Below are 7,335 nucleotides of genomic sequence, written 5' to 3'. Positions count from 1 at the left end.
AAGATTTTGCCTAGTAATTGTAGATGATTTCTCAAAGTTCTCTTGGACCTATTTCCTAAAGTCCAAAGATGAGGCTAGTGAAATCATCATCAATCACATAAGGCAAGTTAACAATCATCCTGATTTCAAAGTTAGAAGAATCAGGAGTGATAATGGAACTGAGTTCAAGAACTATGTCATGAGAGCATTTTGTGAGGAAAATGGAATCTTGCATGAGTTTTCAGCAGCAAGGACTCCACAACAGAATGGAGTAGTGGAAAGAAAGAATAGATCTCTTATTGAAGCTGCAAGGACAATGCTTGAAGAATCAAAACTACCAACATACTTCTGGGCTAAAGCTGTAAACACTGCATGCTACACTCAGAACATCTCTCTGATTAATCAAGCAAGATGCATGACACCTTATCAATTGTTCAAGAACAAGAAGCCAACTCTGAACTTTCTTCATGTCTTTGGCTGTAAATGCTATATTCTGAGAAATCAAATTGATCAAAATGGGAAGTTTGATGCTAAAGCAGATGAAGGAATTTTTGTTGGATATGCTGTTGGTAAAGCATATAGAGTCTACAATCTAAGAACCAACATTGTTGTTAAATCTATACATGTTGTGTTTGATGATAAAAAGATTGAAGGACTAAAAGATGGAGATTACCATGAGAGCCTCAAATTCGACAATGTTGAGATGGTCAGTGATGAAAGTGATGATGAGAGTGATCAAGAAACAGTGTCTAAGGATAATGCAGACAAATCTACTACAAATGAAGCACAAAACTCAACATCCATCGAGTTACATAACGCTTCATCCGTCGGAAGGCAATCTGTATTATCCGTCGGAAGACAACCTGCCTCATCCGTCGGTACTCAAAATTCACCATCCGTCGGGTTATCAAAAGGAGCTGGAAGTCAAGGCAGATCACCCATAGAAAGCACCCCAATCTCAAATCAAAGATCCACAAACTCAGGGGGAGCTTCTTGCAATCAAAACTCAATCACACATCAAGACAACATTGAGGTCTCTTCATCTAGGGCTAATCTACCTCAACCAAGAAAATAGACAAAAGATCACCCCTTTGAACTGATTATTGGTGATGTTTCTTCCAGAGTTCAAACCAGGAGAGCAACTCAAGAAGAATGTCTATACAGCAGCTTCCTGTCTAAGGAAGAACCAAAGAAGGTAGAAGAAGCCTTGTTAGATCCTGATTGGATTTTAGCTATGCAGGAGGAGCTAAACCAATTAGAAAGGAATAAAGTATGGAAGCTGGTACCCAAGCCTACAGGAAAGAATCCAGTAGACACCAAATGGGTATTCAGAAACAAGATGGATGAAAATGGCATAGTAGTAAGGAACAAAGCAAGATTGGTTGCTAAAGGCTATTGTCAGCAAGAAGGAATAGATTTTGATGAAACATTTGCTCCTGTTGCAAGACTTGAAGCCATCAGAATCTTCTTAGCCTATGCAGCCCATGCCAATTTCAAGGTCTATCAAATGGATGTCAAAAGTGCCTTTCTGAATGGAGATTTGGAGGAAGAAGTGTATGTAAGTCAACCTCCTGGCTTTGAAGATCCAAATTTCCCAGAGTATGTCTATTATCTACTGAAAGCACTTTATGGACTGAAGCAAGCACCTAGAGCCTGATATGACACTTTATCAAAGTTCCTTTTGGAAAATCACTTCACAAGAGGTACTGTAGATAAAACTTTATTTTTCAGAAATGTGAATGGCTCTAGCATACTTGTTCAAATTTATGTAGATGATATTATTTTTAGCTCTACAGATGAGAAACTTTGTAAAAAGTTTGCCAAACTGATGTAAAGCAAGTATGAAATGAGTATGATAGGAGAACTAACTTACTTTCTTGGTTTACAAGTTAAGCAAGTTAGTGATGGAATATTCATTAGTCAAACTAAATATATTTTTGATCTTTTAAAGAAGTTTGATGTAATGGATTGCACATCTGCAAAAACTCCCATGGCCACTGCAACTAAGCTTGAACTAAACACTACTGAAAAGTCTGTGGATATTTCAAGTTATAGAGGCATGGTTGGCTCACTTTTGTACTTAACAGCTAGTAGGCCAGATATAATGTTTGCTACATGTTTGTGTGCTAGATTTCAGGCTGATCCTAGAGAGTCTCATTTGATAGCTATTAAGAGAATTTTCAGATATCTCAAAGGAACACCAAACCTTGGCATTTGGTATCCTAGAGATTCTGGTTTTGATCTAACTGGTTATTCAGATGCAGATTATGCAGGTTGCAGAATTGATAGAAAAATCACAATAGGAACCTGTCAATTTTTAGGAGACAAGCTTGTGTCCTGGTTCAGTAAAAAGCAAAATTCAGTTTCTACTTCTACAGCTGAAGCTGAATATATTGCTGCTGGCAGTTGCTGTGCACAGATTTTATGGATGAAAAATCAATTGCTAGACTATGGTTTGGAAGTTGAAAGGATTCCTATTTTCTGTGACAACACAAGTGCAATTGCCATCACTGAAAATCCAGTGCAACATTCAAGGACAAAGCATATAGACATCAAGTACCATTTCATAAGGGAACATGTAATGAATGGTACTGTAGAGTTACATTTTGTTCCAAGTGAGAAGCAACTTGCAGATATTTTTACCAAACCACTGGATGAATCCACCTTTTCTAGTTTGGTAAGTGAGTTAGGTATGCTTAATTAGTCTTGAATTTATCTGAATTATTTTGCAAGTTGAAAGGTAGCCAGAAATTTAACTGAGTTTTAGTCTTAGATGAAAATTTTGGCTAAGTCAAAATTTGCATCTCGACGGATGACCATTATCCATCGAGTTAAGTCATCCGTCGATATACAAATTGTAAATAAAAATCAATTACTTTTCTGGAGTATTTTAAAGCTCGACGGATATCAACTTATCCTCATCCGTCGAAGTGTCTAAATCTTAACCGTTAATTCCCTGAACATTATCCATCGAGTATACTTACAGTTTGTAAGCATTACACGACAGATAATGGGTAGAATTTTTACAGTTTATTTTAAAACGGCTATTTTAGATAATTTCTATTGGGTAATTTACTTCTCTTTATTATTTTTATCAGTTGATTTTGAGTAAAGTATAAAAGCTTATTTCATTCTAATCATTTTCTTTTATCATTCTCAAATTCAACTGTGTTACTTCATTCTCTCTCAAGAAAAAATCCTCTTTCTCTTCAAGCTTTTCTTCTCTAATAATGGCACCCGTAGTTAAGATCATGTCACAAACTGGGTTCATCTATGAGAAGAACAACTTCACTGCCTTGGTCAATAAGGGGATTCAGCAATCTGAAGACTATCATAAGATGATGGACTTCGTGCACAACTGCAAGTTAAGTTTTGCCATGCTGGAATCACCCACAATTTATTGTGAAGTTGTTGAGGAGATGTGGACAACAACAATCTACAACTCTACTGACAAAACCATCACTCTAACCATTAAAGGTAATGATTTCTGTATCAATAGTGATGTAATAAAAGCATGTTTCAAGATTCCTGATGATAATGTAACTGCACCACACACTGACACTGATATTGTCAATATGCTCAATTCCATTCATTATGCACTTCCTACTGCAAAACTAAGTGAAATTAGAAGACTAGGTCTTAGGAAGGAATGGAGTTACTTGTGTGATGTAGTAACTAAAGTCTTTTCTGGAAAAATTAGTAATTTTGATTCTGTGAACATTTCCATGCTTAACATGCTATACATGCTAGTTACAGACAAATATTACAATTTCAGTGACCTTGTTGTGTATGAGTTAGGTTTTAAACTAGGTGACTTAGCCAAAAGAGGAAAGAATATTTACTATGCTAGATTTTTTATGCTTTTGGCTAACCATCTTTGTCAAGAGATTGAACTTGAGAACCCAAACAACAAATTAGCTTGTTGGGTTCAAGAGAGAAGAATCATTGCAGACTTGAACAGAGCCAACCATCACAAGGATGTGCCAATGTTCTATTTTCCTGTAATGCTGACACCTCAGGTAAGTGAGGTAAGTTCATCCAGACCCTCAACTTTTCCAATCTCTTCTATTTCTTTGACTTCAGGCTTAGCTATGGCAACTGTGACAATGACCAAATAGTTGCCTACCAAAGCTGCCAAAACAACTGCAATTTCTAAATCCAAATCAAAGAAAACCTCCTCTGGTATCTCTCAAAAGGTACCAGTTGAAAAATCTACCAAAGCCAAATAGGGGAGTGTGAAGGAGGGTAAGATAGGTGAGGGAAGGGGTGAACATCAAAGAAATCCCAAGGATAAGGTTGGAGAGTTGAGTGAATCCCAGCCTAGCCACACTGCAGTTTCCCAACAAACTGTAGTGCTTAAAAAGGACAAAAGCTCACTTCTAGCTGCATCCTCCCAAAAGGATGTGGCTATTGAACAAAGCTCTCATCCAAGAGCACATGCCAAGAGGGTTAGGGACACAAGCTCACACCAATCTTACACCAGAAAGAAGAAATCCAAAATAACTGGGGATGCATAGGGCACACGCTTAGTGCAAACTGGTGCTAAAGACACAGTCCCTGCATCTTCTCAAATTCAGATTGATGTGGCTCCAATAAATGTGGAGTCACAGCCAAAATCTCTCATAATAGAAGCCACAGAAACACAATACTCACCAACTAACTCACTGGAAGTGGACATGATAAACACTTCAATTCCTGATTCCCCTTCTTTAACTCTGTTGGGGAAGCCAAAATCTAGTGCAAGTGAGCATCATCTTTTAGATGATTTTTTGGCTCACTTGCCAATTCTTTCTGATTCTATTGTGACATCTGTGCCTCAAATAACTTCAATCAACACAGAGTCAACAATAGTTTCTCTTCCCACCTCATTCATTTCTACTCTCTCGATGGATATTGCTAATCCATCGAGTAGTGATTGTATCTCGACGGATAAGTTTAACAGCAGTTATCCGTCGGATAGCTTTACCACTCACCCGACGGATATCACTTATCCGTCGAGTGTCTCTGCACAACTTCAAACTTCAATAATTTCAAGTGCAGAAGATTTGGTGGTAATACAATCACTCTTAGGACTGAGAGAGGAGAGTGCATTGAGTGAGAGGCTGGGTTGCTCCCAGGCAAAAGGAGAGGAAAAGAGTGAATCTCAGCAATCCATTCATTCAGGATTGGCAAAAGTGAGTGAGAGGAGTCCCACCTTAGTAGGTGAAGGTGAGGGTGGGGAGCCAGGGTGAGACCCTGATGCAACAAAAGAGAGAATATGAGAGAAAGGCAGGTACTGGAGAAATAAGGATGGAACCAGCCATTGCTAGTGAGTCAATGATTGTGGATGATGCTGAAAAGAAAAGACAATTTCAGCAACATTACAAAGCTGTCATTGATAACATTTACTTGGATGCTGACACTTTTACTCACCCTGTTTCAGCCTATCAACTGTTGGCTGCTCAGGGCAATGTGGAGGCAGAGCAGACTTTGAATTTAGTGCACACCACAGAATCTCTTCAAAGAGATAAAGTTGCTGTGAACAGAATGCCTTCTCAAGCTGGAGAGCCATCTGAAGAATTTGGAGTAAATTCTGATGATGATGACTCTGGTTCTTTGGATGGAAGCATGAACTTAGGGGGAGCTGAAGGCCCAAGTTCTGCTTTAAGTTTACCTAAATGGGTATGGGCAAAGGAATTTTCACCAGGGCAATTTGAGGTGTCTTTGGTAAAACAAATAATAGCTATTCAGCAGGCCCTTCAGGAAGCTTCAGATGCTGGTACCAAGGCTGTTCTTCAAGCTCACCTAGACTCTTTACATTTAATGAAGATCCAACACTCAAGACAGAATCTCAGTGTGGATGAATTGAAAAAGGATATAGCTGACTTAAAGACATATAACTCTGAGAAGCTGGATTCAATAATGCCATATGGTACCATGCATGATCTATTACTAAGATTAAGGAGAGAATCAGATTCTGACAAGAAGATAGCCAAGCTGGAGAACAGAGTTCAGGTTATTGAGAATTCAGTGGCTCTACTTCTTCAAAATCAACAGACTCAGACAAATCTTCTTATGCAACTGGCTAAAGCACAAGGCCTAACTCCTCCACTTGATGATAACAAAAGGGGGAGAGAGAATCAAGTAAGGGGGAGAACGGACCAACTGAGGGGGAGAAACTTCTATTTCAAATCAGCAAAGTAATTGTACCTTCAATTACTATCTCCAAGCCACCAGTTGCAGATGGTATAGATCTTATAAATGCAGCAGCAGCAAATTTGAAAGATGCTGATAAAGGAGAGTTGACTCTGATCAACTGGAAAAAGATTGATGAGGAAATACAGAAAAAGTTTCAATTAGTCAAGGAACCAGATCAGTCAGCCATCCATCACTTTCATGTCAAGCCAATCAATGTGAATGAGATGAGCATGAACTATCTGGAGAAAGGACAATCTTCCTGCATCAAGACTACAAAGGCTGAGATAATTCTTAAACCAAGGGCAAACTATCCAAAGTTATCTTTGAAGAACCCTATGGATTCTGTGTATGAGACACCCAAGCCTGATGAAAAGAAGCTTCTGTCAAGATCTATTCTCCTCTACAAAGATCCAGCTGATTCAGCCTCAAGAAAGAGAATTGCAAAGATATTCAGAAATGGGAAGGAAATTTGTGTGGTAGCTGGACATCCACAATTTGCTCATGCAAAGGAAGAAGAAAAAGCCAGATTGAAGCAGGAAAAGAGGCAAGCTGCTCTAGATGCAAAGAAGTCTAAACAAAAGAAAGAACAGTTTGCTATCTTGGCCAAGCTACAGGCTGTGAATTCTTCTCAACAAATTCCCTCTCAACCATCTCAAGCTACTGAATCAGAGAAGAAGATTGAAGAACAGAAGAAATCCCCAAGAAAGAAAGAACTGGCTAAAAGAACAAAAAGAAAGTTGAATGTTGTTGACAAGGAATTGGAAGATCAATTTCCAAAGGAATCCACTCAAGCTGAAACTCAAGCATCAAAGCCCTCTGTGGTGTTTGAAGACATAAGGGTGGTGGACCCCTACAGGAACATACATGGAGAGCCTATTCTGCCAAAGGATGAGCCAATAGAGTGGGATAAATTACCAATTCCTGACTTCAACTTTCCAATTCTTACTAAGCCAAGAAGGACAAAATCAAGGGCAGTCAAGAAAGTGAAGCTGTCACCTCTCAAATCCAAGTCAGTAGTCAAAGCTCAACCCAAGGTCAACAGGGGAGACTACTTGTACTTGTGTGACATCAAAGAATTCTCAGATCTAAACCTTTATCTGGAGGAGCTGGATGAGGTAAGGGCAATTGATGCATACAGAAACCTACCTGAAAGGTTGGTGTTCAAGTACAAAGGGGGAA

Source organism: Apium graveolens, chromosome 2 (assembly GCF_009905375.1).
Source record: "Apium graveolens cultivar Ventura chromosome 2, ASM990537v1, whole genome shotgun sequence".
Lineage (NCBI taxonomy): Eukaryota > Viridiplantae > Streptophyta > Magnoliopsida > Apiales > Apiaceae > Apium > Apium graveolens.
Note: the sequence above shows the minus strand (reverse complement) of the source record.